This window comes from Sceloporus undulatus, chromosome 3 (genome assembly GCF_019175285.1).
Source record: "Sceloporus undulatus isolate JIND9_A2432 ecotype Alabama chromosome 3, SceUnd_v1.1, whole genome shotgun sequence".
NCBI lineage: Eukaryota > Metazoa > Chordata > Lepidosauria > Squamata > Phrynosomatidae > Sceloporus > Sceloporus undulatus.
The window spans coordinates 73,264,862-73,275,180 of record NC_056524.1 but is presented as its reverse complement, the minus strand read 5'-3'; positions in this window follow the sequence as shown (position 1 = coordinate 73,275,180).

Genomic DNA, 10,319 nt, shown 5'->3' with positions numbered 1-10,319 from the left:
TAGTAAAATGGTGTCCCTTGTATAAAATAGCAAAATCAAGGTTTGCTTTTGGGGATTTCTCTATTTTTAAAATAATATCAAGCTGTGGATGCTTGAATCCATGGATAAGGAGGGCTGACTGTGTTAACTTAAGAGGTTTTTACAAAATACTATGCATTTATTAAGTTCTGGATTGGACTGAAAAAATACATTTCTGGAAGTATTAAACAGATTGGAAAGGGCCTGGATTTATTTTCAGATATGGTTCCCTCCCTCTCAGTTTTATTTAGCCTTCATACAAAGTTTTTATGTTGTTTTCAGCTAAACTGGAAAAAAAGACTGAACAATCTTAAGGTCACAAATTTGGTTTTCTAAGGGCTAATCATCACAGTGGGTAGCTGCATGCAAGACTACTGATTACGACATTTGTCAAAATCTGGTTTATGAAACTAAGTAGGTACTGTTGTGCATCATGATGGATGCGTTGTAAGAGGAGTAACTGGATACTGTCTTCCACAATGTCCAAAAAAAGAAAACAACCCCACACCTGCAGGATGCTAATTATTGAGTTATGTAGGCGGCAAACAGATTCACTTAAAATTGGTAAGTACTACCACTTTCATTCAACTGTTTACAGTATTCAGCTATTCACAACTATCATTGGATTGCTAACAGGGCTCTGAACCACTAATGCTGCGTATAACTTGTATGAACCCTAATCTAGCATGCACAGTAAATTCTTGAATCTAAAGTACACCAACGATATGACTAATTTTGATAGTGATTAAAATAGTGTGGTTATGAGTCACAGTAATCTTTGCTAAGCTTGCTGAAGATCCTGTTGCCTAGCTCTGCATTGTTACATTCTGTACAAACTGCTTTGTCATCTTCACTATTTTATAAGTGTGGTTTATAAGTCTGGTGACACCTTCGAAGACTAAAAAGCTTTAATCTCTTGAGATTCACTCTGAAACCTTTTAGGAAAAAAGCTGCTACACATAGTTCCTGGGACTGATTTCCCTTATACAGAAGAAGCATGCTGAAGAAATATCCTGGTAGTGTTAATATCTTCCCCTCTTGGAATAGATAGGACAAGCTTGCTGAAGGCTAACAGTCCAATTCCTATATTTTCTTTCTTTGTATTAGGATTGTACTATGAGCACTGGAGAGCACACAGTAAAACTAGTGGAACAGATCTATTTCCACCATATTCTGAGCTAGTAGAACCCTTGAGTAGATGCCTATTCATAGGGTTGCAAGGGGTCCTAGGGGTCATCAGCTCAAACCCCCTGCTCAATGCAGGATCTCCAGCTGGAGCATCCCCAGTAGGCAATGGACTGGATGAGGATGAGATAACCTAAAACTAAAATCAGATAACCCAGCTAGTCATAGTGGGGTGGTAGTGAACTGACTAGCTGAGGTCACCTTTTGGTTGCGACCAAGGTACATCTGAGGATGTGGGCTGAAGACCAGAACAGTTACCTTTAAGGCTTGTTAGTCTTTTAAGGTATCACCAGATGCTTGGCTGTTGTTGTTCATGAAATTTGTGTACAACAGCACACATTCTTATATTGTGGTGATAGTACAGAGCTGGAGACCTGTCACAGATCTGCCATAAAAATGTAATGAGATTTAAATACCGTGAAAATGCAATTTCCTTTTCACAGTTCTGCTCCGCAGGGGTGAGATGTCAAGTTTCCTCACAAGAGGGAAACACAATAAAGCAATTGGCTAGAAAGGTGACTGGCAGAGTGCTCCTTCTTTAGTCCTAGAAAAGAAAGCATGCTCTGCCATTTTCCCCTTAAAAGATATCAGCCTGCTAGAAGCTAGCAAAAACTTAAGAATGCATATCTATGGGAGTAAACAGGCATCCCTCTTGGGTTCACTTGGCTGGGCGTGTATGTAGCAGAAGCTCAGAATTTCCCTCATGAACAACCACTTTGAAGAGGGAATATTTTGCATCCTTCTGGGAGCTATTTGACAGTGAAGTGTGCAGATCATGCTAAAAATACATCTCCTCAGCTGCCCATATGTATGAATCTGAGATAAGTATTGGGCCGGTTTCCTTTTGTCATCCTGGGAAAGTCCCACCCAGTTTCCCTACTCCTACTTGTCTACTTCTGCCCTAAGAAGATATGAAACTATATTGTGCTAGTGGTAGTTGGACTCAAATCCTCTTTTTAAACACAAAAACAGAACCTGATAACATTCTTAAAAAAATGTGCAAAAAAGCAATGGCAGAATTCATATAAAAAGCATAGCCCTGTTAAACTATAGCAACCATTCGGTAAGTGGTTGTTCACACAAGTAACTTTTCCAAACTCTGGATCAAAGGGAAGTTACTTGCATAATGTAGAGACCCTGATCATTATGCTAAAGCTTAAATGTATGTAGAATTGTCACTGTCTATTGATAAACTCTGGCTGTTATTCTGTTATTGACATATGCAGACATACGTCCACTGTGTTTTGTTTGGGGTATTTTAGTTGTTGTATTTGCAGATCTCAGATTCAGCTATCTCAAATTCATGTTAGTATTCTCTTCACCCTCAACAACAACCAAAGCCCTCTACCCCCAGTGTTAGAATTAACTGAAGACATCCTGGCACTGGTAAGCTATGGTGTCCATAATCTCTTGCTTGAGAATTTTCGACACAACCAAGGGATGGGGAACTTGTGGCCCTTAGGATTCTTGTAATTCCCTAGACTTCCACCAAAGTCCCTGAACCACAATGGGGGGAAAAACTTTTCTGGGCAATTTATTCTTACACATACATACACATACAGACCAAAATCCATAAAAACAACCTTCATCAGACGTCTTGCAACTGCAATTTATGGCCAGAATGGCTGAAAACATGAGGAGGTACAGTATGGCCAGCGCATGCTGGCTGTAAGCACTTTATATACATGCTTCATGAATGGAAATTCGGCCTTTACATCTGATGGAAACATAAGAGATGACCAACTTGATTGGACCTTCCTCTTACAGAGTCTAGAATGGCTCCATCCTTATGTCCTTCCATCGATAAGTGAAAACTTTTCTACTCAGAGAGGAACTAACTTGCAATAGTGTGCTGTTTTACTGACTTCTGCCTTGATAATAGATTTACTTAGAAGGTTTAAATTCTATGGATAGTTTGTGTTCTAACAATATTAGCTGGTGTTTTGTAACCAAGTTGTGGATCTGGAAAGCTATGTAACAATCTGTGTAATTATCATCTTAGCCCCCCTTAACAGCCAACTGCACTGTATGAAGGCAGTTTGTTCTACTGCCAATTGAGGCACAAGGAGGAAGAAGCCTCTGGCTCCTACCAGCAAGCAGGAGCAATTCTTCCTTGAACCCTGATCAGCAACTGAACAGATCTCTTTTGTCTCATTCAGGTGCTTGGTCTTAAGGTGGATGTAAGTGGGGGGATCTGGCCCAGAGATGTTACTTAAGGGGTCATTCAGATGTCAGTATTTTTAGCAGGATGATGCAAATAAGTCAACTTCTGCATTCCGGGTTTGTTATTCACACCATTTTTTCATCAGAACTGCATTTCTCCGCAACTCTCTTGTGTTCTGTAGCTCAACCATACTCGCTAGCCCTGCGTCTCACCCACCAAGTGTGCCAGTGACCCCTGGGAGAAACTGTCCTCCACCGAGTCTCTTGAGGTGGCAATGTCTCCCACTTCTCCCTGGAGCCACTGGCTGCCAAGAGACAGGGGGAGGGGAGACATACGAGAAGGAGAGTGCCCCGCTTCTTATTGGAGGGGAAAGATGAAGCCAGGCATGCAGGGCTCAACCCCGGATCTATTCAGATCATTATTCACACTGCCAACGATGCAAATCTTTTTTTTAAATGGAGGGAAGGGGAAACGGTACTGATTATCCTGGGCTAGATGGCTTTTTTGGCAGCCCCCCGCTCCCCCCCAAAAAATCCACCCTGAATCGAGTGCATTCGGAATGCATGCGAACAACAAAGATTCAACCTGGATTCATCCTGGATTATTTTCACTATCTGAATAACCCTAGTTATACACTAAGTAGCTGATGTAGAACTGTGTGTGTGTGTGTGTGTGTGTGTGTGTGTGTTTAACCTATATCTTTCTACATCTGTACTGGTTTAAATTTTTGTAAGCCACCTTGAGGTAGTTTTGGGGTGTAAATGAGTAATGGATAACAATGATGATGCAATGGTAGTAGTTACTATTCTGGACTGATTTGCTAAAAGCTTGGCCAGCTCAGTGCTGAAGCTGGAACATAGAAGGAAAAAGCAGGTGCTTCGTTTATGAGCATTTGGCATACTTAGCATTGGGGTGTGCTGCCAGTTCTGTTCACTTGTGTGGGAATAAACTGCAGAAAGATGAAAAATGGATTAGAGACCCTGATTAATGTATTAAGGAACTAATCGACTGTATAACGTTGAGCTAGCAACTTACATAGCTGATATTTCACATATTCAGACCAGGCTTGGAGTGATTGTGAATGTGGAAGAACGAGTAGGGTTCCTATGGCTATCTAAATTTGGGATTGCTTTTTCAATTAAAAGGATGTGTAGGCTGCCTGTACTTTACACTGCAGAATTAATGCAATTTGACACTGCTTTAACTGCCACAGCTCAATGCTATAGAATTCTGGGATTTCTAGTTTTGTTAGATATGTAACCTTGTCAGAGCTCTGATATCACAACAAACTACAAATCCCAGGATTCCACAGAATGAAGAGTGACAGTTAAAGCGGTGTCAAACTGCATTAATTCTGCAGTGTGGCAGCAGCCATACTCAGGCTGTAGGTTATATCTACCGTATAGTCCTGTTCTTTTTTTAAAGTATTTGGAAGCTATCCCCTCCCCTTCCCAAAAATGCCTTTTTGAAACAAGAGATGTAAGTTTGATTAAGTAAGATAAATTTTGCTCACAATAAATTCTAACATATCTTGACATAAGATATCAGATATACTGGAAAGCAGGCATTTTAATTCCATTCCTGTTTTTAATTCTGCAGGCTAATTTGCTATCAAATGAAACATTTTTGAAACATCAAAAGGCATGATTCTTTCCCGCTCTTCAAAAACAGATCCTATCTTTTTTTTTGAGATAAATGGTTTATTCCTACACATGGGGGGAAGTTTGCAATGATGTAAAAACAACCTTCAGAGGGGAAGTGAAGGGAATTTGGAGGGGAAAGAGAAACTGATTTTGTTGCTGCCAGACATAAACCACAATGATAAAGACACAGTCTTGGGTTCTATTTATGAAAGGTTATGAACGTACAAATGTAAATAGGGAGATCTCTAAAATTTTCAAATCACAAGATCCAAGGAATAAGGGGTTGCTTGCAAAAATGTGATGAAAATTCAATTTGAAGAATGCAGTCTGGCACAGCTCTGATTGCTTGCATATTAAGGAAGCTTTATGATTGTCATAGCATGGTTTAGAGTATGAGAGGTGTTTATAATATGTAAACATTTTAAGGCAGGAGCAAACAACTTGAGCTCTCCAAAAGTTGAACTGCAGCTCCCACCATCCCTCACTATGGCTTATGCTGCTGAAAGGTGATGGCAGCTACACTCCAACCACGTCTGGGGAGAGCCATAGGTTGCCCACCCCTCCTTTAGGGCGTCATAAATCTATCCTGTCTTGATTATTCCAGCAAAGAATGTAAAGCCAAACTCTTCTAGCATTTGGCCCACAAATCACAGGAAAGTTCCTTACTGAATCATAGTAACTCTTTCTAAGGCACCTATGTAGTGCAGCACATTCCATTTGAGGGCGTATTTCTGGAAAGACGCCCTAGGGCAGCGTGGAGGCTAGTAGACTTGTCTGTTGCTTCCATGTGCTAATTGCTGTTTATTTCAGGAGCACAATTTTGTGTGGCACATTATTACTAATATTGTTAAACAATTGGGAGTTGCAAATCCTTATCTTTGCGAAGAGGAGGTTCACCAAGAGAGAAAATCATCCCCCCTTCCAGCTCCATAACCTCTCCATGCCTGTACATTTTTTCCTGTGGGAAGTACATAAGCATAGACATCCTCTGAATGACTATATGTATCCAAGCGTTCTCACTTAAGTGGATACAGTGGTCATATCCAGTTTGCCATTTACAAGTTCCCTACAGACAAAACTGGTACCCCTGCAGCAACACATATAAATATTGAGCAAATGGTACAAATGTACCCTTCATAGTTAATGGGTAATAGTTTAATTGCCATGTCTTTTTGCAGGTTGATTGTACTCAGTGTGCCTGACAGCTAGAACAGTCACCATCAAGCAATTCTCTTACAGAGACTGCTTCTGTACAGAGTTAGGCAGGAAAGTCCCAAAACAGAGAGGGGCTGTTTATCGTATTTTGAGAGAACGTGAAACAGCACATACTGCTATCGAAAGACCAGAGTCTATGTACCACTGACTACTTCAGCTGCTTATACAGTAACTTGGCACTAGACACTGGATATTGTAGTATAGGCTGGAACAGACTTTGTGGAAGTGATTCTATAAAGGTCTTTCCTTGTGTGCGTTACCTTGAGAATTTCTGCCAAGTTAGCTTAAGGGAATTTTCTGGGGCTTTCCATGCTTTTGTAAGTATGCAAGTGGGGATAATTATCTGAGATCAAGTCAATGGAAGGCTAAAGTATCACATGTTTGGGAATGGGTGGAAGGTAGACTTTGCTTAGCTAGAAGATCTTTGGAAGACGTGCTCTTGGTCACTAAGAATTTCCCCAAGGTTTTCCCCACGGCAATCGCTGACAGGTTGCCATTAGGCAGGATAAACTTCCTGACATGCCCTTGTCTGTCAAATTAGTCCTGTTCCCAGAAGCCCCCCCCCCTTCAGTTCTGCCCTAGGAAAAGTGCATTCATTTTCCATGATGAAAGCCCAGAACCTCTGCCCTTAACAAAAGTTTTGTGAATATTCTGAGAACACAAACTCTTGTAACCATTTTGTTTTCCACATGGAGAAGACTTAGCAGAAAATTCCCATTTCAAAAATGCAGCCAAATATCCCAACAAAAAGAGGAGTTCATTTAGGAAGAAGAGAGAAAATAAAGGAAGGCAGTAATCATGTGTCTGTCATTCCAAATAAAATTACTAAATTCAGCTGCCAAATTATATAATAAGCATTTGGACAAAGTCTTGGGTTTCAAAGTACATACGGAGTCAGTTGTTCTAAATGAAAGAGGATGGCCAGAGAAAGAGTGTGCACTTGGACACTACCTTAATGTTTTTAGACGTATGAGTAAAACAAAACTTCTTTTTATGGAAATCTGAATTTATTAAAATCCATTCTCTTTGCTGAGACTGACTATTGGTCTTGACTCTTGCACAGCAGCCTCCATCTATAATGTCCATGGTCTAGGCAAATTAGAAAATTACAGAGACACAGATCTGCTTTCTTTACAACAGTAGACTTTGCTTGACTAAGGGCAAGGTGCAAGGCTGCAATAACCACACAGAACCACATAACTGGAGAAAAATAGGCTACAGCTATATTGATTACAGCTGAATCAGGGTCAGCTCAAATGCATGGGTCCGGGTCCCAGCATTGACCACCTGCCTGCTGATCAATGAACCCAATCTGGCTATGTACCAGACCACTGGGATGACAGGGATCCACCAGAGCCCTGCAATATCATCTGTCACCAGGTAGTCCCACAAGATGTCCACCTCCACCTGGGTGAGCCCTTTCCATATCACACTCCCCAGGTCCTATAAGGGGACTCCCTTATGTTTCCAATGGCCACATACCACTGGTGAACAATTTCTCAGATCCTAGATGCATGCCACTGCCCTTCCGAAGTTGTGACAAATATCCCACAACAACCACCCAACAAAACAGCCTGTGAAACTGCACAAAACTAGAGATGAAACAGTGCCTGCCACTACATGGGAAAAAAGGGTGTGACAATGGTTAAAGCAGGACTCTGGCCAAGTGAGCTGGTAGCTGCTTATATGGCTCCCAGCCCAACTGGAGAAGACAGCAGCACGGTGAAGTATAAAACTGGCAATGTTTCGTTCCTCCTAAGACCTTCTGTATGGAATGAGGTGTATTTCAAGCAACAAACTGCTTTTTTAAAAAAAGCTACTCAGCTGTCCATAACTAAAAACAAAAGTTAAAGGATAATGCCATTTTTAGGACCACTTAGGCCGCATCCGCACTGCAGAAATAATCCAATTTGACACCACTTTCCATGTTCTAATGCTATGGAATTCTGGGAATTATAGTTTTGTGAGATATTTAGCCTTCTCTAAGCGATCTGGTGCTGTAGCAAACTACAATTCCCAGAATTCCACAGCACTAAGCCATGGCAGTTAAAGTGTCAAACTGGATTTTTTTAACTGAATGCAGTCTTAATGGTACAAAATTAGGGAATATGCTAACAAATTAATCCAAAAATCAGGCCTAATTGATTGGATATCCTCCCACTATGTGCATCTGTAAGATGGTTATTAGAGGTCTACAGAAGAGTTACTATATCAGTTTTCAGTTTACTGGAATGCACTATTTATTTCTCTCCATCTCAATGAACCAAGCTAACTGACTGAAGACCCAAGAACTCCCCCATTGCTTTTTCAAAGTTTACAGACTCCTGATGACTTAGATCTGTTGCATGGAGCAACAATTACCTCTATATGTGCAAAGCTAGATATAAAATTAATGAGATTGTTTACTACATAAATAATAGTGTAAAAGAAGAGTCAACTGAAGTCAAATTAACTGTGGTAGTGGTCTGAGATAGGATCCCCTCTGTGCTGCAGTTCCTGTGGTGCTGAAAGACATTTCCTCCAATGTTAAATATGGCCAACAGAAGCTGAATGTGATACTTTCCAATGCAAACTGAATGAAAGGTCTCTACCTACTATTTAATCTATTCATGAGCAAGCATAATGGTCTGCCACAGAAACAACAGACTGGGGTCGTTATTGAACTGTTGGAATGCTTGGAATGGGGATATTTGTTCTTAATAATGAACTGACAACCTTCTATGGTTGTTAAATTTATGGGGTGCAAAATGAGAAAGATAAATTAATCTGACAAAAATCATATCCAAAGAAAGAACCAAATGCATTTTCCTGGATGCTGGTTTGTTCTGTAGGCAGAAGCTTTCATTAATGGAAGGAGATCCCTCCATGAATATATAACTTTACTTCGGTTCACGGAACAAAGTTATTGTTTGGATGTGAAAAAAAATGATGTGGCTAAAATCAGCTTGCCAAGAGTTCAGGTGAAGAAGTAATTCACAAAATAGAATCACTATTATATTGGTTCTCCAACATTTTACCCATTCAAAACATCCCCTTTCAAAACATCAAAATGGATGTAGAGAAGTAGGTGTGTGTCCAGAGGAGGGCAACCAATATGGTGAAGGGTCTGGAAGCCATACCTTATGAGGAGAGGCTTGGGAGCTGGGTATGTTTAGCCTGGAGAAGGTTGAGAGGTCCAGTGCTATTCAACATTTTTATCAATGACTTGGATGACAGAATTGGGGGTATACTTATCAAATCTGCAGATGACACCAAATTAGGAGGAGTAGCTAATACCCCTGAGGACAGGATCAAAATTCAAAATGACCTTAATAGATTAGAAAGCTGGACCAAAGCTGACAAAATGAATTTCAACACGGAGACATGTAAGGTACTGCACTTAGGGCAGACAAATGAAATGAACAGATATAGGATGGGTGACACCTGGCTGAATGACACTATGTGTGAAAGCAATCTGGGAGTCCAAGTAGACCACAAATTGAACATGAGTCAACAGTGCTGTGGCAGCTAACAAGGCCAATGTGATTTTAGGCTACATCAATAGAAGTATAGTGTTTAGATCAAGGGAAGTAATAGTGCCACTCTATTCTGCTCTGGTCAGGCCTCACCTGGAATACTGTGTCCAGTTGTGGGCACCACAATTTAAAAAGTATGTTGAGAAACTGGAACATGTCCAAAGGAGAGCGACTAAAATGATGAAGGGTCTTGGAAACGATGCCCTATGAGGAATGACTTAGGGAGCTGGGGATGTTTAGCCTGGAGAAGAGAAGATTAATGGGTGATATGATAGCCCCGTTTAAATACTTGAAGGGATGTCATATTGAGGAGGGAGCTAACTTGTTTTCTGCTGCTCCAGAGACTAGGACCCGGAGCAATGGATCCAAGCTCCAGGAAATGATTCCACCTCAACATTAGGAGGAACTTCCTGACAGTAAGGGCTGTTCGACAGTGGAGCAAACTCCCTCAGAATGTAGGGGAGTCTCCTTCCTTAGAGGTCTTTAAACAGAGGCTATATGGCCATCTGTCGGGGATGCTTTGATTTAGATTTGCTGCATGGCAGGGGGTTGGACTAATAGCCCTTGCGGTCTCTTCCA